This window comes from Choloepus didactylus, chromosome 2 (genome assembly GCF_015220235.1).
Source record: "Choloepus didactylus isolate mChoDid1 chromosome 2, mChoDid1.pri, whole genome shotgun sequence".
NCBI classification, from domain to species: domain Eukaryota; kingdom Metazoa; phylum Chordata; class Mammalia; order Pilosa; family Megalonychidae; genus Choloepus; species Choloepus didactylus.
The window spans coordinates 243,295,590-243,321,048 of record NC_051308.1 but is presented as its reverse complement, the minus strand read 5'-3'; the positions used below and the strand labels follow the sequence as shown (position 1 = coordinate 243,321,048).

The following is a 25,459-nucleotide window of genomic DNA, read 5'->3' as shown; positions in this document are numbered from 1 at the left end:
ATGGCATATACCAGCCTTACGGTGCCCCTCATCGTGACGAGCGTTGTTGGGGTTTCATCGGCCTCTTGGTGCCCCAGTTCATCCCAAAAGGTCCTCACCGGGAAATTATCATCTCCACAGTGGGGATCTGTTCAGTTTGCTGCTACCTCCTTTGGCTGATTACAACTCTGACCCAATCCCCTCCCTTTGGACCACGATTGAACAATGGAACCATCTGGTAACCCAAGTGTCACTGGCCTACAGTGCTCACATCATTGAGGTCACAAAGATAATTCCTAAAGATGCAAAATCATCTCCAGCTCCAGACCACCATCCTTGAGTTGCCCATGGGCCTCAGCTGCCTTAAACATTCACTCCACATTTAAGTATCTTGTCTAAAATGCAGTCTTTTTTCCGTCACCCTTTTTTACACTTTGATGAATGATGTGCCTACTTAACCTACACTGTGCCAACTCTGCAAAATGTGCATGCAGTCTTCTGAGATGGAAGGTGCTATTCTTCTAAGAAATACAGTACTCTCTTCTTGGAATCTGTGGATTTGAAGATGGCTCCTGCCCATTTGCAGGGAAAATCAGCAAAGTGTTTAAGACCAGCCCAAAAACTGCTGCCAGGCCACTAAAACTCCAGTGGGGCAGTCAAATAGGAGAAGCATGTTCAGAGGGAGGATCTGTCCCAATACAATAGAATTACACCAAACTTTATTTTCAAGATGAATTTCTTATTTCTGCCATCTCTTGGAATAAATTATTTTTCTGCTTTCTATGGAAAAAAAAAATCTTTCTAACCATTTTAAATGGACTGTGCTTTGACATTAAGTCCATTGACAATACTGTGTAACTTTCACCACTATCTAGTTCCAGACTGTTTTCATCCTCCCAAACCAAAACTCGTTCTCATTTAGCAATGACCCCCCATCCTCCTCCCCCGACCCTGCTAACCATTGTTCTGCTTTCTGTCTCTATGAATTTGCTTATTCTAAGTAGTTCATATAGCAGAAATCATCTGATATTTGTCCTTTCGTGTCTTGCTTATTTCACTTACCATGATGTCCTCAAGGTTCATCAAATTGATACTGTAGCAAATACCAGTGTTTCACCACTTTTTATGGCTGAATACTATTCAATTGCATGGATCGACTACATTTTCCTTATCCATTCAGCTGTTGAAGGACACTTGGGTTGCTTACACTTTTTGGTTATTGTGAATAATGCTGCAGTAAACATTGATGGACAAATATCTGTTCGAGTCCCTGCTTTCAATTCTTTGTGGTATATACAGTGGAATTACTGGGACATACGGTAATTCTGTTTAACTTTCTGAGAAACCAACAGATGTTTTCCACAGTGGCTGCACCATTTTACATTCTCACCAACAATATACAAGGGTTCCTACTTCTCTGCATCCTTGCAAACATTTGTTATTTTTAATTATTTTAATAAAAGGTGTCCTCATGGGTGTGAAGTGGTAACTCTTTGAGGTTTTTTGTTTTTGTTTTTGTTTTCCTGGTTGGAAAGAGTTTTATTTAAAAGACAAGGAAAAAAACTTTAAAGGAATTAATACAGATGCTTTATGCTTTAATACAAATCTCCATGGCTATTACAGGAATTAGCTGTGGTTAGATGGTCTTTGTTCATTCCTTCTATAAATGCTCCACATTGAGGGATCATTGAGGGTTTTTAAATCATATTTTTTTATTGTAGAATATAACATATATACATAGAAGTGATAACTTTCCAAGTACAATCTAACAAGTAGTTAGAGAGCAAATTTCAAAGAATGTTAGGGGTTACAGTTTCACAGTTTCAGTTATTTCCTTATTGTAAAATAAATATGCAAAAGATAATATGATTTAACAAGTAGTTTATATAGGAAATTTCCAAAACTGTTATGAGTTACAGCACCATAGTTTCAGTTATTTTCTTATTGTGAAGTATAACATATATACAAGGAGTGAAAACTTTCAAATTACTATTTAGCAAGTAGCTATACAACAAATTTCAAAGGATGCTATGGGTTACAGTTCCACCATTTCAATTCTTTCCTTCTAACTATTCTAATACTCTAACAACTAAGAAAAAATTATATAGAGATTCCGTATTCATAATCCTTTGTTAAATTCCATCTTGTCTTTGCTACCCCTTCATCTAGTTTAATCACTTTCCCAAACTTCAGAGATGTCCAGTTTTAATTTTAATTTGTCTAATGGCTAATGGTGTTGAGCATCTTTTCATACACTTATTGGCCATTTGTATACCATCTTTGGAAAAAATGTCCATTCAAGTCCTTTGTTCATTTTTTAATTGGGTTGTGTGTCTTTTTGTTATTAAGTTGTAGGAGTTCTTTATATAAACTGGATTAAACCCTTATCAGATATATGGATTTCACCTATTTTCTCTCATTCTATAGGTTTTCTTTTCACTTTCTTGATAATGTCCTTTGATGAACAAAATTTTTCATTTTGATGAAATCTATTTTATCAGTTTTTTCTTTTGCTGCATATGCTTTTGGTGTAAAATCTAAAAATCCATTGCCTACCACAAGGTCCTGAAGATATTTCTCTAAGTTTTCTTCTAAGAGTTTTATAGTATTAGTTCTTATATGTAGGTTGTTGATTCATTTTGAATTATTTTTTTTATATGGTGAGAGGTAGGGGTCCACATTCATTCTATTGCATGTAGATTTCCAATTGTCCTAGCAAAATTTGTTGAAGAGATTATTCTTTCCACATTGAATGGGCTTGGCACTCTTGTCGAAAATAAACTGGCTACGGATGTGTGGATTTATTTCTGGGCTCTCAATTTTAATCCATTGGTCGATATGTCTACCCTTATGACACTATTACACCGTGTTAATTAGTGTAGCTTAGTAGTAAGTTTTGAAATCAAGAAGAGTGAGTCCTCCAACTTTGTTCTGTTTTTTCAAGGTTGTTGTCACTAAAGGATGTTGGCTTTTGTCAAATGCCTTTTCTGCATCAATTGAGATGACCGTGTTTTGTTTTCCTTCATTCTATTAATGTGGTATGACATTGATTTTCTCATGTTCAACCATCCCTGAATCCCCGGAATAAATCCCCCTTGGTCATGGTATATAATCCTTTTAATATATTCTTAAATTTGGTTTACCAGTATTTTGTTGAGGCCTTTTGCATTTATATTCTTAAGAGACATTGATCTTCAATCTTCTTTTCTTGGGCTGTCTTTATCTGGCTTTGGCCCAAGATTATACTGAACTCACAGAGTGAGTTGGGAAGTAAACCCTCCTCTTCTGTTTTTGGAAGCGTTTGAGAAGGATTGGTGTAAAATCTTTTTTAAATGTTTGATGAATTCAGAAGTGAAACCGTACTGCTCTGGAATTTTCTTTTGGGAAAGGTTTTTGATTACTCATTCAATCTCTTGTTCTAGGTCTGTTGACATTTTCTATTTCCTCTTGTGTCAGAATAGGTAAATCATAGGTTTCTAGGAATTTGACCCCTTAATCTAGGTTTTCTAATTTGTTAGCATATAATCATTCATAGTACCCTCTTATAATCCTTTTTATTTCTGTAAGATCAATAGTAATGTCCCCACTTTCATTCCTGATTTTAGTTATTTGTGTCTTCTCCCTCTTTGTCAGTCTGGCTAAAGTTTTGTTGATTTTACTGATTTTTTTAAAAATATTTTTTGGTTTTGTTGATTCTCTCTATTGTTTTCTATTCTCTATTGTATTTATCTCTGCTCTAATCTCTACTATTTCCTTCCTTCTACTGACTTTGGGTTTAGTTTGCTCTTCTGTAGTTTCTTTAGGTGTGATGTTAGTTATTGATTGATGTGATGATTAGGTTCATGTGTCATCCTGGCCCGATGATGGTGACCAGCTGTCTGGTGAAGCAAGCACTGGCCTATCTGTTGCTGTGAGGACTTTCAGTGGACTTAAATCATCAGTACATTGATTGCCTCTATGGCTAATTACATCTGCAGTGAACCAAGGGAAGTGAGAGACATTTAATCTAATCAATGGAAGGCTTTTAAGGTGGAGATGATAGATTCGTCTCTACTTCAGCCAGCTAGCGTCTCCTGGAAAGTATACTCATTTTAATCTATTATGTACCCCCCAAAAAAGACTATGTTCTTTTAGTCCAATCTTGTGGGGGCAGAATTATTGTGGGTGGGACCTTTTGATTCAGTTGTTTCCATGGAGATGTGACCCACTCAATTCAAGGTGGGTCTTAATCCTTTACTGGAGTCCTTTAAGAGAGACAGAAACACCCCGGGAGAAACAAGAAAGGACACACAGGAGCTGAGCGGAAGCCCAGAGACATTTTGGAGAAAGCCACTGAAACAGGAAGCTAAACCAGGAGAGAAGGTTCAGCAGAGCCAGCCACGTGCCTTCCCATCTGACAGAGGAACCCCAGATGCCAGCGGCCTTTCTTCAGAGAAGGTATCGTCTTCTTGATGCCTTAATTGGGACATTTCATGGCCTTAGAACTGAAAATTTGTCAACTAATAGACCCCATTGTAAAAGCCAATTCATTTCTGGTATATTGTATTCTGGTAGCTTTAGCAAATTGAAACAATTGGTCATCTTTCTTCTTTTTTAATGTAGGCACTTAAAGTGATAAAGTTCCCTCTGAACACTGCATCCCATAAGTTTTGGTATGTTGTGTTTTTGTTTTAGTTCATCTCAAGATTTTTCCTAATTTCCCTTGTGATTTCTTACTTGGCCCAGTGATTTGTTTAATAGTTTATTTAATTTCCACATGTCTGTAAATTTCCAGTTTTCCATCCTGTATTGATTTCTAGCTTTATTCCACCGTGGTCTGAGAAGATACTTCGTATGTTTTCAATATTTTTAGATGTATTTAGACTTGATTTGTGGCCTAACGTGGTCTGTCATGGAGAATGATCCACATGCACTTGGGAAGAGTGCATATTCTGATATTGTTGAGTGGAGTATTCTATATATGCCCATTAGGTAATTGATTAATAATGATGTTTATGTCTTCTACTTCCTTATTGATCTTCTGTCCAAATGTTTTATCAATTATTGAAAGTGGTGTATGAAGTCTCCAACCATTATCATCGAACTCCCTATTTCCCTATTTCAATTGTGTCAATTTTTGCTCATATATTTTGGGGCTATCTTGGGAGGTGTATATATGTTTAAAAGTCATTTTATCTTCTTGCTGAATTGAACCTTTTATCAATATATGATATCATTCCTTGTCTCTTGTAATCTTCTTTGACTTAAAGTCTTTAGTCTAACAATAATATAGTCACTCCAGCTCTTTTGATTACTATTTGTATTGAATAACTTTTTCCACCCTTTCATTTTCAACCTCTTTCTGTCTTTGTACTTAAATCGTATTTCTTGTGCACAGCATAGAGATGGATCATACTTTCACATCCAATATGCCAATCACTGCATTTTGATCAGGGAGTTTAATTTAATAACCAAGAAGAAAGAATTTACTGCTGCCATTTAGCTATTTGTTTTCTGTATATCTTGCCATGTCTTTTATTCCACAATTACTTCATTACTGCCTTTTTATGCATTTAGTTGCTTTTCTATAATGCACCATTTTGATTACCTTTTTCTTCCCTTTTCTCTATATTTTTCAGGTTTTTTTTTTTAGTTATTACCTTTGTAATTACAACAACCTAATTTACCTAGTTCCAACATAGTTGCAGTAGTATACAATCTCTCTACTCCTATATATCTCTGTCCCTCACCTTTTTATGGTTATTATCTCAGATTACACCTTTATACATTGTATGTCCATTAACGTATATTTTAAATATCATTTACACATTTGTTAAGTCATCATACAGGGAGGAAAAGCAGTTACAAACCAAAAGTACAATAATATGGGGTTTTATATTTGCCTATATGGTTATTTTACCATGTTCTTTATTTCTTCTTCTGACTTCATAAGCCTTACCGTCTAGAGTCCTTTTATTTCAGCCTGAAGGGCTCCCTTTAGCATTTTTTATGGGGAAGGTAGTCTGGTAATGAACTCTTTCAGGTTTTGTTTATCTGAAAATGTTTTAAGTTTGCCTTCATTTTCTGGAAGATTTTGCCAAATATAGAGTTCTTGGTTGATAATTTTTTTTCTTTAAGGACTTTAGATATGCTGTCTGTCACAGCCCTAGGGGGCTTTACTACTCAAAAGACCAAAGAAAACGCCCAGCATCTGCTGAAACATGAACTTTATTTAGGGCCTACTCACAGGGAGGTAGAATTTAAACCGCTTTTCTCTCACCGAGCAGGTACTGCTTTCGCAGGGAAAATCGGCCAAGCGATTGAGAGAACAGCAAGCCCTTTTATATGGGTTTTAGACAAAGACATTCCTAAGGGTGGGGGGAGCATAGATGCAGGAACAGCTCACTCTGACCCAGGGAGTGGTGCAGGAAGGACTAGAATAACACTTGAACAATTACATTTTGCTCTTTTTGTGAGACTAAGAGTCTCTCACTTCCTGCCTGCTTCCCATAAAGTTACATTTGAAGGTCAATTTACCCTTTTTCTCCTTACTGGCTTACAAAGGCAATAGGTTAAACATTTAGCTGCCTTGCTCATGCAGACTGCTGTGCACCAAAGAGCTGCAGGCCTGTTTTGCTCAGGCCATGGCCTGCCACGCTGTCCCACTGTCTTCCTGCTTCCTTGGTTTCTGATGAGAACTCTGCTCTCTATCTTACTGAGATCACTTGTGTGTGACAATTCACTTCTCTCTTGCTGCTTTCAAGTCCTCTCCTTGTTTTTTGGATGTTGACTATTTCTCTGTAATGTGTCTTGGTGTACAGTTCTTAGAGTCTGTACTGCTTGGAGCTCATTGAGCTTCATGTATGTATGTACTAATATCTTTAATCAGATAGGGGAAGTTTTCAATCATTATTCAATAATTATTTCTTGAAATACTTTTTTTGCCCCCTTCTCTCTCTCTTTTCCTTCTGGGGCTCCAGTAATGCATCCATTGGTATGTTTGACTCCTTTTTATAATTTCTACCTCTTATATTGTTCAGACAATATTTTCTTAATTTCCTTTAGTTCTTTGCATGTGGATTCCTTTAGCTCATTGACTATATTTGAGATGGTTGATTTAAAGATTTTGGCTAATAATTCCCATATATGAGCTTGCTCAAGGAAGGTTTCTGGCAAATTTTCTCTTTTTTACTGTGAATAGGCCATACTTTCCTGTTTCTTCATGTGTTTCATAATTTTTTGTTGATAACTGGATATTCTGAGTATTATGTTATATCTTTGGAAATCTAGTTCTTTCCTTCCTCTGGGATTGCTAGATGTTTTTGTTGTTGCTGCTGTCATTGTTGACTAAAAAGCATGACCTATTTGATATGCTTTTTAAAAGAGACTCATCTTAGACTCTGCCACACAAAGAGACTGAAAGTGAAAGGATAGAAAAAAATATTTGTTCCAGTTTGCCAATGCTGCCCTTAAGCAAAATACCAGAAATGGATTGCCTTTTATAAGGGGGTTTATTTGGTTACAAAGTTACAGTCTTAAGCCATAAAGTGTCCAAGGTAAAGGGGTACCTTCACTGGAGGATGGCCAATGGTGTCTGGAAAACCTCTGTTAGCTGGAAAGGCACATGGCTGGCATCTGCCTGCTCCCAGGTTATATTTCAAAATGGCATTCTCCAAAATGTCAGTGTCAGCTTCCAATGGCCATCTTCAAAATGTCTTCAGCTCCTCTCTCAGCTCCTGTGCATTCTTCAAAGTGTCCCCCTTGGGAAAACCATAAGGTCCACACTCCCCTTTGTCTAGTTTATGGATGGATGAGTAGAAAAATAGGGGAAGGAAACAAACAAACAAACAGACAAAGGTACCCAGTGTTCTTTTTTACATCAATTGCTCTTTTTTACTTTAATTATTATTCTTGTTATTTGTGTGTGTGTGCTAATGAAGGTGTCAGGGATTGATTTAGGTGATGAATGTACAACTACGTAATGGTACTGTGAACAATTGAATGTATGATTTGTTTATTTGTTTTGTATGACTGCATGGTATGTGAATATATCTCAATAAAATGAAGATTTAAAAAAAAAAACAAAGTGTCCCCCTTGGCTGTAGCAAGCTTGCTCCCTCTGTCTGAGCTTATATAGTACTCCAGTAAACTAATCAAGGCCTAAGCTGAATGGGCTGGGCCACACCTCCATGGAAATCATCCAACCAGAATTATCACCCACTGCTGGGTGGGTCACATCCCCATGGAAACACCCAATCAAAGGACTATAATCCAATCAACACCTATATGTCCACCCACACAAGACTGCATCAAAGATAATGGCATTTTGGGGGACATAATACATTCAAACTGGCACAATATTCTATGCAGGCTGCAACCAAAAGAAAGCAGGGTCAGCAATACTAATTTCAGACAAAATAGGCTTTAAATGCAAAAGTGTCATAAGAGACAAAGAAGGACACTATATATTAATAAAAGGGACAATTCACCAAATAGAAATAGCAATCATAAATGTTTATGCACCTAACCAAGGAGCTCCAAAGCACATGAGACAAATATTGGCTAAACTGAAGGGAGCCATAGACATTTCTACAATAATAGTGGGAGACTTCAAAGCACCACTCTCTTCTATAGATAGGACAATTAGACAGAGGACCAATAAGGAAATTGAGAACCTAAACAATATGATAAGTGAATTAGACATAACAGACATATATAGACTATTATATCCCAAAGTACCAGGATATACATTCTTCTCTGGTGCCCATGTAATGTTCTCCAGCATGGATCATATGCTGGGGCACAAAACAAGTCTTAATAAATTTAGAAAGATTGAAATTATTCAAAGCACATTCTCTGACTACAATGGAATGCAACTAGAAATCAACAACCACCAAAGTACCAGAGTTCTCGTAAATATATCGAGGTTAAACAACACACTCCTCAAAAACCAATGGATCAAAGAAGAAATTGTAAGAGAAATTGGCAAGTATCTAGAGACAAATAAAGAAGAGAACACAATATATTAAAACCTATGGGATGCAGCTAAGGCATTACTGAGAGGGAAATTTATAGCTATAAATGTATACATCAAAAGCAAGAAAGAGCTAAAACCAAAGATTTAATTGAACACCTGAAGAGGCAAGAAAATGATCAGTAGACTAACCTGAAAGGAAGTAGAAGAAAAGAAATAACAAAGATTAAAGCAGAAATAAATGAGCTGAAGAACAAAAAAACAACAGAGAGAATAAAGAAAACCAAAAGTTGGTTCTTTGAGAAGATCAACAAGATTGACAGACCCTTAGCTAGACTGACAAAATCAAAAAGAGAGAATACCCAAATAAACAGAATCAGAAATGAAAGTGGGGCAATTACTACAGACCCTGAAGAAATTTTTTTAAAAATCGTAAGAGCTTACTATGAACAACTGTATGCCAACAAGCTAGACAATTTAGAGGAAATGGACAATTTCCTGGAAACACATGAACAACCTAGACTTACCCAACAGGAAATAGAACTTAACAAACCAATCACAAGCAAGAGATCCAATTAGTCATAAAAAAATCTACCTACAAATAAAAGCCCAGGGCCAGATGACTTCACAGGGGAATTTTACCAAACTTTCCAAAAAGAATTGACACCGTTCCTGCTCAAACTCTTTCAAAAAAAATTGAAGTAAAAGGAATACTACCTAACACATTTTATGAAGCTAACATCATTCTAATACCAAAACCAGATAAAGATACAGCAAAAAAAGGCAAACCATAGGCTAATCTCCCTAGTGAATACAGATGCAAAAATTCTCAACAAAATACTTGTAAATCAAATCCAAAGGCATATAAAAAGAATTATACACCACGACCCAGTGGGGTTCATTCCTGGCATGCAAGGATGGTTCAACATAAGAAAATCAATGTAATACAATACATTAACAAATCAAAGGGGAAAAATCAAATATCTTGATAGATGCTGAAAAAGCATTTAACAAAATTCAGCATTGCTTTTTGATAAAAACACTTCAAAAGGTAGGAATTGAAGGAAGCTTCCTCAATATGATAAAGACCATATATGAAAAACCCACAGTCAGCATAGTACTCAATTGTGAGAGGCTGAAAGCCTTCCCCCTAAGATCAGGAACGAGACAAGGATGACCACCAGGATCATGTCATCCAGGTGATGGACTCCAAAACAGTCGAGGCCCTGTGGCCCTGCCGAACTGTCAGAAGCCAGATGTGGGGAGTGGGGGGCACCAGGGAGGCCTGACCCATAGAGAGTTATGGAGACAGTTATGATGGTTGTATGGGTTTGGATGTGTTATGTCCCCCAAAATGCCATATTCTTTAATGCAATCTTGTGGGGCAGGCGTATTAGTGTTGATTAGGTTGGAATCTTTGGATTAACTGTTTCCATTGAGATGTGACTCAATCAGTTGTGGGTGAAACATTTGATTAAATTATTTCCATGGAGATATGGACCCCATCCATTCAGGGTGGGTCTTGATTTAATCACTGGAGTCCTATAAAAGAACTGAGAAACAGAAAGACCTCAGTGCAGCTGTGAGTGACATTTTGAAGAGCAACTGAGAAAGACGTTTTGGAGATGGCCATTGAAAATAGACTTATGCTAGCCCAGAGTTTGCCCTGGAGAAACTAAGAGAGGACAAAATGCCCCAACAGCAACATTTTGAAGAACACCCAGGAGCTGAGACAAGAGCTCCAACACAACCCGGGATCAGCAGATGCCAGCCATGTGCCTTCCCAGCTAACATGGGAAGGTTTTCCAGACTCCATTGGCCCTCCTTTGGTGAAGATATAGTTGTATTGATGCATTAATTTGGACATTTTCATGGCCTTCAGCTTTGTAACCAAATAAACCCCCTTTGTAAAAGACAAGCCATTTCTGGTATTTTGCATAATGGCAGCAGTAGCAAGCCGGAACAATGGTTGATAGAACACAGTGGCCCTTGGAAAAGGCACAAGGGAGGCTTGCAAGGGCCCTGCCAAGTCTGTGCATTAAAGGGAAATGAAGGAAGAGAAGGAGGATGCAGCAACACTCCTCAAAAGATGTCTTGACCCCTTGTCTGGTTTTTGCACCCGAGACAGATTCAGACCTAGAACCCAGTTCAAATCTGGAACCCACTGAAGGAAGGAAAGAGGGATCCCCAGGAGAAGTGTGTCCAGTGATGATCCCCCCAGGCCTTCTCCAGAGGGACCTACAGTGGATAACTGGACACTCAGGAAGGTAGGGTGACCAAACATTTCCAGGATGCCTGGACATGGGGTCTGGGCTACACTGACCCTCGGCCATCCAGCATGGCATTGTGTGTCCCTCTTAGCCTGGGGCCTGATGGAGGCCAGGTAGTGAATGGGGTCCTGGCCCCTGGCTGGCTCACAGTGACGCCCTCGGTCTCTGGTTGAGTGGTCATCGCTCTGCTCCCTGGATATATAACTGGAATATAGAGACTGACTCCTGGGGATTTGGCTCAGCCCCACCTGAATTGTTGGGCCTGTGCGGTGAGAGCAATCAGTGGGGAAGACCAAGCATGAGCCGCTAAACTGCCTGCCCCCCAAGATAGTAAATCAAAACAACCTAGAATTGGTGGTGGGGAAGGGTGTGGCAAAAATGACTGCCATTCTTAAAAGACATAAAAGATGCATCACCTCTTCATTCAGTGGGCCCGTCCAGTTCCTACAAACACCAGGTGGATCCTGGAGGACTGCAGCAAACTCAACCAAGTGCAGCCCAATGGCAGGTGTCTCGGCTGGAGCAGATTAACAGGGCCACAGGGGCCTGCTCAGGGCCCTGGACTCAAGACACTGGGAATCAGAACCCTGGAGGAGGCAGGACCTGGAAATCTGCATTTCACAGGCTTCCCAGACATGTGGGGGGGGGGACAGGAAAAGACATTCATGTGAATGATGTGGATGTCTGTGTGAATATAGCAATTACTCATGGAAGGCATTTGCACTGTTATTCTCACTTATGCAGATATAGTTAATTCTGGGCAGAGGTGGTGTTCCCATGACACTAATGAGGCTTAAGCTGCAGGGATGTTGATGTGCCTGCTGCGAGTGTTGGAGTGGTAGAATGTTCTAGAAGCAGAAGGGAAGCCAAGTTTGCCATTAAGAAGCATTTCTATGGAACCGTATCTGGCAAATGGCTTAAAAAGAAATCAAAAGGCAGCAGCTGGGGCAACCAGAGGAGCAGCCGTGGCCAGCAGCCCCTACCACGTGGACCCTGCTGCCAAGATGCCCAACAGCTCAGCCAAAGGGGAGGTGAAGGAGGAGCCCAAAGGGCATTGATGAAACTGTCAGCTAATCTTTGTGGAAACAAAGCCCAAAAAGGCAGCAGGAAGTGGAAACAAAGCCCAAAAAGGCAGCAGGAAGGAATAAATTTTCCAAGAAAAAACATGCAACCAAAAGAGAAAGGGGGAGCAAAGAGAAAAAGGCTGGAGTGTCCCAACCACGAGCCTAAAGAAGATTTACCTGCACAAAACCAAGAAACTAAAAATGAGGAGAGTCCAACCTCTGAGGAAGCAGGAGAGAAAGCAGCCGAGTGAGGTTAACATCATCACCAGGTGCCCATATCTCCCTTCTTGTACAAACCAGAGGAATATTTCTATCAACTTGTACTGGTTGGTATATATTATGTACCCCAGAAAAAGCCATGTTCTTTGATGCAATCTTGTGTGGGCAGACATATTAGTGGGGATTAAGTTGGCACCTTTGGATTAGGTTGCTTGCATGGAAATTCGCCCCTCCCGACTGTGGGTGATAACTCTGATTGGATAATATCCATGTAGTTGTGGCCCCACCCATTCAGCATGGGCCTTGATTAGTTTACTGGAGCACTATATAAGCTCAGACAGAAGGAGCAAGCTTGCTACAGCCAAGAGGGACACTTTGAAGAATGCACAGAAACTGAGACAGTAGCTTGAAGGCGGTCATTGAAAGCAGACTCTTGCTCCAGAGAAGCTAAGAGAGGACAAACGCCCCAAGAGCAACTAAGAGTGACATTTTTGAGGAACTGCAGCCTAGAGAAGAACGTCCTGGGAGAAAGCCATTTTGAATCCAGAACTCTGGAGCAGACGCCAGCCACGTGCCTTCCCAGCTAACAGAGGTTTTCCGGACACCATTGACCATCCTCCAGTGAAGGTACCTGATTGTTGATGTGTTACCTTGGACACTTTATGGCCTTAAGACTGTAACTGTGTAACCAAATAAACCCCCCTTTATAAAAGCCAATCCATTTCTTGTGTTTTGCATTCCAGCAGCATTAGCAAACTAGAGCACAACTATTTGGTAAATGCAAGTTTTTTGGTATGTCTAGAAGAAACATTTTAAAGGAGATTGTAAACCCACCTCATCCTGCTTTTTAAGTGTAAATTTTTTTTAAAGAAGTGAAATCATTTCTTAGTGGTTTATTTTTTGATGCAGCTGGAAAATAGTGGGATATTGAACTATGGGAGGCTTTGACAGTCTTGGATGTCAACTTGACATTCCATAGGGTGGGGAGAGGAGACTTGGAGTCACGGTCATGCATTTAACATGTCTTAAACATTTCCAATTACTTCTATTCCCATGATGTTGTTCTTTTCTTAGCAGGATTGCTTCCTAAAGAAAACCTCTCCCCATGGGGAATTAACGCTTACATTGTACAGAGCTTCTATTTGGGGTGATGGAAAAGTTTTGGTAATGGATGAGGGTGATGGTAGCACAATGTGAATGTAATTAACAGCACTGAATTATATATTTGAAGATGGCTAAAAGGGAAATTTAGGTTTTATATTATGTTACCAGAATAAAAATTTTGAAAATGACCACTATAGGACTGTACAACACAGTGAGCCCTACCGTAAACCATGGATTATAGGGTAATAGTACAATTATAAAAACACTTTTTCATCAATTGCAGCAAATGTACCACACTAATGTGGGGTGTTAGCAATAGGGTGGTATCTGGAAACTCTGTATTGTATGCATGATTTTTCTGTAAACCTACAACTTCTCTGACAAAAGAAAAGAAAAGAAACCAGCTGCCTGGTCTTGACTTTCCCTGTCAGAACTGTGTGTCCTCTGTAATATGTTTGCTTATGGCAGTCCAGTTTTCCTAACAACTGTGTCATGCGCTGTGAAAGATTGGAAATGCATGTGGTGTGGATGATATTAAATCATGAACCAGTGGGACTTACGAGGTAACAGCTTATCAACATTTGAAGATGGAGGCATTGATATATTCTTAAGGAAAATGGGCCTCCAAATTTTAAGCTGGACGGTCACTGGAATACCTTTAGAAAAGAATGACAACTACTTAGCTTTTTAGATTTTCGGTGTGCACATTAGGAATTGTGTAGAAATTGTTCATAATGTTTGTGTGCTAATCTTCAAAACAACCAATGAAATCTTGATTATGAAAGAATATTTTTTTAGAGCAAAAAAAAAGGAAGGAAGGGAGGGAGGGAGGGAGGAAGAGAGATGGGGGAAGGAAGGAAGGAACGAAGGAAGGAAGGATGGGAGGAATCCAAAGGAAGAGGCATGGATCTCCAAGCCAGGCATCAGTAGTTAGGTGGAACTTATTTTTGATTCTAAATAAATGTCCGTTTTCACACTTCAGTGTGTGTTCATGATCTTTTATTATTATTCTTAAAGAGGGCCTCAAGATTAGTTCCCCAAAACCTGGGTATGCCTCTGATTTGGGGGTCCAGAGTGATTCTTTACTTTTTAAGATCACTTTATCCTGGGCTTCCTGAGTTTGTTTGTTTGTTTGTTTTAACATTTTTTATTGTGAAATTTAATATATATACAGAACAGTGATAACTTTCAATGCATGATTCAACAAGTAGTTAGAAAGCATATTTCAAAGAATATTATGGGTTATAATTCCACAATTTCAGTTATTTTCTTATTGCAATATATAACATATATTCACAAAGGTGGTAACTTTCAAAGCACGATCTAACGAGTGGCAATAGAGCAAATGTCAAAGAATGGTATGGGTTACAGTTCCAGTACTGCAGTTATTTTCCTCCAGCTACTCTAATACCCTAGCATTCAAAAAAATTTTATATATATACATATATAAAGATTTCAGCATTCATAATACTTTGTTAAATCCTATCCTGTCTGTTGCTACCTGTGCCAGTTTGAATGTATTGTGTCCCCCAAATGCCATTATCTTTGTGGTCTTGTGTGGGGCAGACGTTTTTGGTGTTGGTTAGATTTGCTTGGAGTGTGCCCCACCCAGCTGTGGGAGATAATTTTGATGAGATGTTCCCATGGAGGCTTGGCCCCACCCATTCGGGGTGGGCCTTGATCGGTGGAGCTATATAAATGAGCTGACTCAAAGAGGAAAGAGAGTGCAGCTGGGAGTGATGTTTTGAAGAGGAGCAAGCTTGCTAGAGAGGAACGTCCTGGGAGAAAGCCGTTTTGAGGCCGGAGCTTTGGAGCAGATGCCAGCTGCCTTCCTAGCTAACAGAGGTTTTCCGGCGGCCATTGCCATCCTCCGGTGAGGGTACCCGATTGCTGATGTGTTGCCTTGGACGCTTTGTGGCCTTAAGACTGTAACTGTGTAGCGAAATAAATCCCCGTTTTATAAAAGCCAATCCATCTCTGGTGTTTTGCATTCTGCAGCATTAGCAAACTAGGACAGATTTTGGTACCAGAGAAGTGGGGTGCTTTTGCTGCTGAGTCTGCAAATACCAAACATGTTGGAACGGCTTTTTAAGTGGGTAAGGGGAAGATTCTGGAAGAATTGTGAGGAGCTTGATAGAAAAGGCCAAAACTGCTTTAAAGAGACTGTTTGTGGAAATATGGACTCTAAAGATACTTTGGATGAGGCCTTGAACAGAGATGATCAATGTGTTGTTGTAAACTGGAAGAAAGGCGATCCTTGTTTTAAAGTGGCAGAGAATTTGGCAAAATTGAGTCCTGGTGTCAGATGGAAGGAAGAATCTGGAAGCAACAACTTGGAATACTTAGCTGAGGAGATCTCCAGACTACGTGTGGAGGACGTATCCTGGCTTCTCCTTGCAGCTTATAGTAAAATGCGAGCAGAGAGAGATAAACTTAGAACTGAACTCTTGGGTTCAAAGAAACCAGAAGTTGATGGCTTGGAAAATTACAGGCTTCCAGGGGGTGGAATCCCAGAAGCTACAGCCCAACATGAGGATATAACCAAACATGGAAACCAGCCGCCATTTCATTACAAGCCAAGATTGGAAAAGGAGTTAAGCAGAAAGGATTTGTGGAAAGTCCTGTTGTCTGATGGCTTTGACCCCTGCGTGCTTCATGCAAAGCCAACAGAATTTTTGCGAGATCTTTATAGACAGAGCCATTGCCGGTCTGGACTGGAGGAGACAGACAAGGAAAAAATTAAAGGAAAAATCTCTTCAAAGACAGAGCAATGGAGGTTGAGGTCTGGAGTCAGGAGGTCTCGGGCTGGGAGAGCGGAGCAGCCCACATGCATGGAAAGGGTGAGTTTGCCCTGGAGGTCGAGGGCGGGCTTTCCGCCTCGATGCTCTGGAAGAGTTTTGCCACCTCAGGTCCCAAAGAGGGTGGAGCACATTTCCAGGGAATTGAGGAGAGCCTGGCTGCCACCCCACTGTTCTGAAGGGGTTGAGCGTGTGCCCCGGAGATGGAAGGGAATCCGGGAGCTGCCCCGAGGTTTGAGGAGGGTGGAGCCGAGAAGGTGGTCTCCCCAACGTGTGGAAATGTTGGAGCACTCACCCAAGCATTTGGAGAGGAAACAGCTGCCAAAAAGGCCCTTGGGAAGGGTTAGGCTCCTGCTCTCTCAAGCCCCAAGGATGCAACATTGTTCTGTAAATGACTCTCAGACTTTGAAATCTAATGGAGTTTGTCCTGCAGGTTTTAGGAACTGTTTTGTTCCTGTTAACCCTGTTTTCCTTACTGTTTCTCCTTATGGCAATGTAAATGTTTATCCTATGAATGTCTCTCCTTTGTATATTGGAAGCACATAACTTGTTCTAGGTTCACAGATCCACAGCTAGAGGGGAATTACGCCTTAGAACTGACCAAGCCTAAACTGATTTTGATGGGATTTTGTACTTAACTTTTGTTACTGAAATGATTTGTTTTTGTGATATTGTGATGAAATGAATGTATTTTGTATTTAGAAAGATAATGTCATTTTGGGTTCCAGGGGGTGGAATGTGCCAGTTTGAATGTATTGTGTCCCCCAAATGCCATTATCTTTGTGGTCTTGTGTGGGGCAGACGTTTTTGGTGTTGGTTAGATTTGCTTGGAGTGTGCCCCACCCAGCTGTGGGAGATAATTTTGATGAGATGTTCCCATGGAGGCTTGGCCCCACCCATTCGGGGTGGGCCTTGATCGGTGGAGCTATATAAATGAGCTGACTCAAAGAGGAAAGAGAGTGCAGCTGGGAGTGATGTTTTGAAGAGGAGCAAGCTTGCTAGAGAGGAACGTCCTGGGAGAAAGCCGTTTTGAGGCCGGAGCTTTGGAGCAGATGCCAGCTGCCTTCCTAGCTAACAGAGGTTTTCCGGCGGCCATTGCCATCCTCCGGTGAGGGTACCCGATTGCTGATGTGTTGCCTTGGACGCTTTGTGGCCTTAAGACTGTAACTGTGTAGCGAAATAAATCCCCGTTTTATAAAAGCCAATCCATCTCTGGTGTTTTGCATTCTGCAGCATTAGCAAACTAGGACACTACCCCTTCTTCTTGTTTACTCACTTTCCCAATCTTCAGGGCTGTCTAGGCAGTGAGCACCCTAACTTGTTCATATTGAACAGGGGTGTTGACATCATGGGGAAGGGGCTGCATCTGGTTGATGTTCTTGAAGAGGCTGTTGCCTCTGGGTTTTAGGACTTGTCTGGCATAGGAGCTCTCTGGTGGATTCTTCTGAGAGATAAACTTAGGGAGTGAAACTTTTATAGAGTCTCAGATAAGGACCAGGGTATTTCAGGACTACTGTTGGTTATGACTTGGCATTCCGTGGACATTTAGGATATCTAGCTGCAGCTTGCATAAGAGAACCTCCAGGACAACCTCTCAACTCTATTTGAAATCTCTTAGCCACTGTATCCTTATTTTGTTACTTTTCATTTCCCCCCTTTGATCAAGAATTTTCAATCCTCAATACCAGGGCCAGGTTCATTTCTGGGAGTCATGTCCCATGTCATCAGGGAGACTCACTCCACTGAGAGTCACATCCACGTCAGGGGTAGGTTAATGAATTTATTTGCCAAGTTGGGCTTAGAGAGAGAAAGACTACATCTGAGCAACAAAAGAGGTTCTCTGGAGGTGCTTCTTAGGCATAGTTATAGGTAGGCTTAGTATCCCTTTTACAGCCATGAGTTTCACAAGAGCAAGCCTCAAGATTGAAGGCTTGACCTATGAAGTAGAGGGTTCCTAATTTCACAAAGCATATATTCTGTCCAAGGTAAACAAGCAATATCTCACATTATCTTCACTAAATTGTACCATCATCATCACTCTCAATTTTGGATAATTATCATAGCACAAAACATCCCAAAGCTCTTATCAGACTCTAATTATTCATCCCCAATATTAGTGTAGTACTGGTGAGGTAATTCAACGCCACTATGAACATCAGTGTGCAAATGTCTGTTCGTGTCACTGCTTGCAGATCTTCTGGGTATATACCAAGAAGTCTACTTGCCAAATTGTAAGGTGTACCAGTTTTTGGTACCAAGAATGGGGTGCTGCTGAGTTTGCAAATACCAAACATGTTGGAATGGCTTTTTAAATGGATAAGGGAAAGATTCCGGGAGAATTGTGAGGAGCTTGATAGAAAAGGCCTGAATTGCTTTGATGAGACTCTTGGCAGAAATATGGACTCTGAAGATACTTCTGATGAGGACTTGAATAGAAATGTTGAACGTGTCATTGCCAACTGAAAGAAAGGCGATCCTTGTTTTAAAGTGGCAGAGAATTTGGCAAAATTGTGTCCTCGTGTCAGATGGAAAGCAGAATTTGAAAGCGACAAGCTGGGATACTTAGCTGAGGAGATCTCTAGACTACATGCGAAGGATGTAGCCTGGCTTCTCTTTGCAGCTTATAGTAAAATGCGATAGGACAGAGATAAGCTGAGAAATGAACTCTTGAGTATGAAGAAACCAGAAACTGATAGTTTGGAAAATTCTGGGATTCCAAAAAGTGAGACCGCAGAAGCTACAGCCCCACTTGAGGATTTAACCAAACATGGAACCCAACCACAATTCCAGTACAAGCCAGGATTGGAGATGGAGTTATCCAGAAAGAATTTGTGGAAAGTCCTATTGTCTGATGGTTTTGACCCCTATAAACTGCATGCCAAGCCTACAGAATTTTTATGAGATCTGCATAAATGGAACAACTGCTGGTCTGAACTGGAGGGACACAGAAGGGACAAATTGAAGGAAATATTTCTTCAAGGACAAAACCATGGAGGTTGAGGTCTGGAGTCAAGAAATCTTGGGCAGGGAGAGCGGCACAGCCCATGCAGGTGGAAAAGGTGAGTTTGCCCCGGAGGCAGAGGGTGGGCCTTCAACCTCGCTGCTCAGGAAGAGTGCTGCCACCCCAGGCCCCAGAGAGGGTGGAGCACATTCCCCAGGGATTGGGGAAAGCCTGGCCACCACCCCACTGTTCTGAAGATTGAAGAGTCCAGATGCCACCCCGATGTTTGAGAAGGGTGGGGCTGAGAAGGTGGTCTCCCCAGTGTGTAAGCGTGTTGGAACACTTACCCCAGTGTTTGGAGAGAAAAAGGCTGCCACTAAGGCCCTTGGAAGAGGTTGGACTGCAAGTCTCCCAAGCCCCAAGGATAGAACATCATTCTATAAATGACCCTCAGACTTTGAAATCTAATGGAGTTTGCCCTGCGGGTTTTAGGAACTGTTTTGGTCCCTTAAACCCTGTTTTCCTTTCAGTTTCTCCCATGGCAGTGGGAATGTTTATCCTGTGAATGTCCCTCCTTTGTATATTGGCAGCAGATAACTTGTTCTAAGTTTCACAGGTCCACAGCTAGAGGAAAATTTTGCCTTAGGACAGACCATACCTGTAACTGATTTTGACAGGATCTTGTACTTACCTATTGTTACCGAAATTATTTAAATTTCTGTGATATTGTGATGGGATGAATGTATTTTGTATATGGCAAGATCATGTGTTTCTGGGACCCAGGGGGTGGAATGTGCCAGTTTGGATATATTATGTTCCCCAAGAAAAAGTCATGATCTTTTAATCCAATCTTGTGGGATATGGGGATTAGGCTGTTTCCATGGAGATGTGACCCACCCAACTGTGAGTGACACCTTTGGTTAGGGTGTGACCTCTGATTGAATGTTTCCAGGGAGGTGTAGCCCCACCCATTCAGCATGGGTCTTGATTAATTCACTGGAGTCTTATAAAAGCTCACATACAGAAGGACCTCAGAGCTGCAGCTTACAGAGACATTTTGAAGATAGCCATTGAAAGCTGACACTGACATTTTGGAGAACACCATTTTGAAATGTAACCTGGGAGCAAGCAGATGCCAGCCATGTGTCTTCCCAGCTAACAGGGGTTTTCTGGATGCCAATGGCCTTTCTCCAGTGAAGGTACCCTGTTGTTGATGCCTTATCTTGGACACTTTTTGGCCTTAAGACTGTAACTGTGTAACCAAATAACCCCCCTTTATAAAAGCTGATCCATTTCTGGTGTTTTGTATAATGGCAGCATTAGCAAACCAGAACACAGGATAACTCAATATCTAGTTTTCTGAGAAACTGTCAAACTGTTTTCCACAGCAGCAGTACATTCCCACCAACAACGAATAAGAGTTGCAACTTCACATCCTCTCCAGTATTTGTAGTTTCCTGTGTGTTTAATGGCAGCCATTCTTACTGGTGTGAGATGATTTCTCATTGCGGTTTTGGTTTGCATTTCCTTAATAGTGAAGATGAACATTTTTTCACGTGTGTTTTAGCCATTTATATTTCCTCTTCAGAAAAATGCCTTTCCATTTCTTTTGCCCATTTTATAACTGGGCTGTTTGTACTACTGTTGTTGAGTTGTAGGATTTCTTTATATATGCAGGATATCAATCTCTTATCAGATATATAGTTTCCGAATATTTTCTCCCATTGTGTTGGTTGCCTCTTCACCTTTTGGACAAATTTCTTTGAGGTACAGAAGCTTTTGATTTTGAGGATTTCCCATTTATCTATTTTTTCTTTTGTTGCTTGTGCTTTGGGTGTAAGGTCTAAGAAGCTACCTCCTATTACTAGGCCTTGATGATGTTTCCCTGTTTTATCTTCTAAGAGTTTTATTGTGCTGTCTCTTATATTGAGGTCTTTGATCCACTTTGAGTTAATTTTTGTATAGGGGGTGAGGTAGGGGTCCTCTTTCATTCCTTTGGATATGGAGATCTAGTTCTCCCAGCCCCTTTGTTGAGGAGACTGCTCTGTCCCAGTTCAGTGGATTTGGGGGCCTTATCAAAAATCAGTCTACCATAGATCTGAGGGTCTATTTCCAAATTCTCAATTCGATTCCATTGATCAATAAGTCTATCTTTGGGCCAATACTGTGCTATTTTGACCACTGTGGGTTTATAGTAGTCTTCAAAGTCAGGAAGTGTATATCCTCCCACTTTGTTCTTCCTTTAGAATGTTTTTAGCAATTTAAGGCCCTTTTCCCTTCCAAATAAATTTGATTACTAGCTTTTCCAAGTCTGCAAAATAGGTTGTTGAAATTTTGTTGGAACTGCATTGAATCCGTAGATCAGTTTGGGTAGAACGGACATCTTGATGACATTTAGCCTTCTTATGCATGAACATGGAATATCTTTCCACCTCATTAGGTCTCCTTTGATTTCCTTCAGTAAAGTTATGTAATTTTTTGTGTAGCGCTCTTTTACTTCCTTGGTTAAGTTTATTCCTAGGTACTTGATTTTTTAGTTGCTATTGAGAATGAAATTTTTTTCTTGAGTGTCTCTTCAGTTGGGTCATTTCTAGTGTATAGGAACATTACTGACTTTTGGGCATTAATCTTGTATCCCACCACTTTGCTGAATTTGTTTATTAGCTTAAGTAGCTATATTGTCGATTTCTCAGGATTTTCCAAATATAAAATCATATTATCTGCAAATAATGACAGTTTTACTTCTTCCTTTCTAATTTCGATGTCTTTGATTTCTTTGTCTTGCTGGATTGCTCTGGCTAGCACTTCTAGCACAATGTTGAATAACAGTAGTGACAGCAGGCATCCTTGTCTCATTCCTGATCTTAGGGTGAAGGCTTTCAGTCTCTCACCATTGAGTACTATGCTGGCTGTGGGTTTTTCATATATGCCCTTTATTATATTGAGGAAGTGTCCTTCAATTCCTACCTTTTGAAGTGATTTTATCAAAACAAGATGCTGAATTTTGTTGAATGCTTTTTCAGCATCTATTGGGATGATCATTTGATTTTTCCCTTTTGATTCTTTAATGTGTTGTATTACATTGATTAATTTTCTTATGTTGAACCGTCCTTGCATGCCAGAAATGAACCCCACATGAATGATTCTTTTCATGTGTCTTTGGATTCAATATGCAAGTATTTTGTTGAGAATTGTTGCATCCATATTCATTAGGGAGATTGATCTGTGGTTTTCCTTTCTTGTAGCATCTTTATTTGGTTTTGGTATTAGAGTGATGTTAGCTTTATAAAATGAGTTAGGTAATGTTCCTTTTCCTTCAATTTTCTGAAAGAGTTTCAGCAGGAATGGTGTCAGTTCTTTTTGCAAAGTTTGGTAAAATTCCCCTGTAAAGCCATCTGAACCAGGACTTTTATTTGTAGGAAGCTTCTTGGTGACTGATTGGATCTCTTTACTTGTGATTGGTTTGTTGAGATCTTCTATTTCTTCTCGAGTGAGTCTAGGTTGTTCATGTGTTTCCAGGAAATTATTTCCTCTAAATTGTCTAGTTTGTTGGTGTACAGTTGTTCATAGTATCCTCTCATAATTTTTTTAATTTCTTCAGGATCCAAATTAATGTCCCCCCTCTCATTTATGATTTTGTTTATTTGGGTCTTCTCTCCTTTTGGCTTTGTCAGTCTAGCTAAGGGCTTGTTAATCTTGTTGATCTTCTCAAAGAAGCAACTTTTGGTTTTGTTTATTCTTTCCATTGTTTTTGTTGTTGTTTTTGTTCTCCATGTCATTTATTTCTGCCTTAATCCTTGCTATTTCTTTTCTTCTACTAGCTTTAGGATTAGCTTGCTGATCATTCTCTAGCTTCTTTAGTTGTTCCACTAGGTCTTTGATTTTAGCTCTTTCTTCCTTTTTAATGTATGCATTAAGGGCTATGAATTTCTCCCTCAGCACCACTGCATCCCATAGGTTTTGATATGTTGTGTTCTCATTTTCATTCATCTCTAGAAATTTTCCAATTTCTCCTGCAGTTTATTCTTTGACCTACTCATTGTTTAGGAGTGTGCTGTTTAACTTCCACATATTTGTGCATGTTCTGGTTCTTTGGTGGTTATTGATTTCCAGCCGCATTTCATTATGGTCAGAGAATGTACTTTGAATAATTGCAATCTTTTTTAATTTATTGAGGCTTGTTTTGTGCCCCAGCATATGCTCTATCCTGGAGAACATTCCATGACTGCTAGAGAAAAATGTATATCCCGGTAACTTGGGATGTAATTATCTATATATATATCTATTAAGTCTAATTCATTTATCACATTGTTTAGGTTCTCAATTTCATTATTGATTCTGTCTGGTTGATCTATTTATAGGAGAGAGTGGTGTATTGAAGTCTCCCACAATTATTGTAGAAATGTCTATGGCTCCCTTCAGTTTTGCTAATGTCTCATGTACTTTGGAGCTCCTTGATTGGGTGCATGAACATTTATGATTGTTATTTCTTCTTGGTGAATTGTCCCTTTTATTAATATATAGTGTCCTTCTTTGTCTCTTATTACATCTTTGCATTTAAAGTCTATTTTGTCTGAAATTAGTATTGCTACTGCTGCTTTCTTTTGGCTGTAGCTTGCATCTGTTTTTTTCCATTCTTTCACTTTCAATCTTTGTGTCACTGGTCTAAGATGAGTCTCTAGTGAACAGCATATTGATGGTTTCCACTTTTTAATCCATTCTGCCAATCTGTATCTTTGAATTGGAGAGTTTAATCTATTCACATTCAATGTTATTACTGTGAAGACAGTTCTTGAATCAACTATCTTATCCTTTGTTTCTTTTTGTCAGATGTCCCACCCCTTTATTTTTTTTTCCTTTAATTTACCCTTACATATAAATCCCTGAGGTTTTGAATACACCAAACACATCCTCCACATCAGACCAGCGGTGGGCACATAGCCTGGAATCTTCTTCCTTTGCCCCCTCACTCCCAGGCCTGGGAACCCCTCATTTACGCAGCCGGGGTCCTTGCTCCGCCACCCGGCCCCTGCTCCCTGCTGCCCCCCAGCGGATCGCGGCTGACAAGACTGCCCGTGTGCGGGAGGCGGGCCCTGCAGCCGCTTTCTCACGCCTCTGAAGCCATTAGTCAAAGTTTTATTATACAGTTGCTTTAGGCACCCGGGGCTTTGCCAGGGCCTCTGAAAACACTGAGTGAAACTCGTTACTCACTGGGAAACTTCTCCCTCACACCACATGCCAGGGCAGCCCTCTGGAGGGCGGCCACAGCTTCCCAGACACACAGCCAGCCAGCCAGACACACACACACACACACACAAGTCTTCCAGAAACAGCCACACCAGCACCACGCAGAGACTTGGGGGCAGCCACACGTCCATGTACTTAAAGGCAAGAAAGAAAAAGGGGATGACGCCATGGGCTGAGGTAGTTCTCTGGCACTAACATCGTGGTGTGTTTAATAAATAAGTTAATTAAATAAACGATTAAATAAATAAACATGGTCTTGACATTGTGGGTGTATCCCTGGATGGGGCACACAGAGACCTAAACAGAGAATGTACACGGTAGGGGGTGGCCCCTCTATCCAGGGAGTGACCCCAAAGCAGGGGCTGGGCGGGGCCACAGGGCCTCCCAGATGTGCCCCCAAAGGCTTCGTTCATCCAACTCCTGGTCCAGAGAGGGGGGCCCCATCTGCAGGAGCCTGAGCTCTCCACGGGGAGTAGAATTGTTTGTGAATGTCTATGAGAAGGGTCGTCCGCGGCAACCTGCTCTTTATCCTCGCTCTCCCATGATGGTCATTGTCCAAGGAACTAGATGTGACCTCTCGTAATTGTCTGGGGCCAGGGAACAGGTGGAGACCGCCCCAGGCCCACGTCTCCTCGGAAGCCGACGTTTTGGCAAAGATCCGTTCCCAACAGCTCAGCGCTAAGGTTGGAATCATTTCACCCACTGGCTTGATTAGAGAACATGGGGATCTTTTCTCTAACAGGGAGCATTCAGCTGAATCATGAGAGAATCTCAGAAAGGGCATCCCAAGAGCTGGCCAGTGGGCAAGATGTGGCATAATACGTCCCTCTGATTAAGGCAGCCTCCCCCACAAAGGCAAAAAAAAGAAAGCCCACGTTCTCGCT

The 25,459-nt window shown here is 40.6% G+C and overlaps 1 pseudogene; it reads left to right on the top strand.

Moving 5' to 3' along the window:
- On the top strand, window positions 1-24,447 carry LOC119514759 (annotated as a pseudogene).
- The last annotated feature ends 1,012 nt before the right edge of the window (window positions 24,448-25,459 follow it).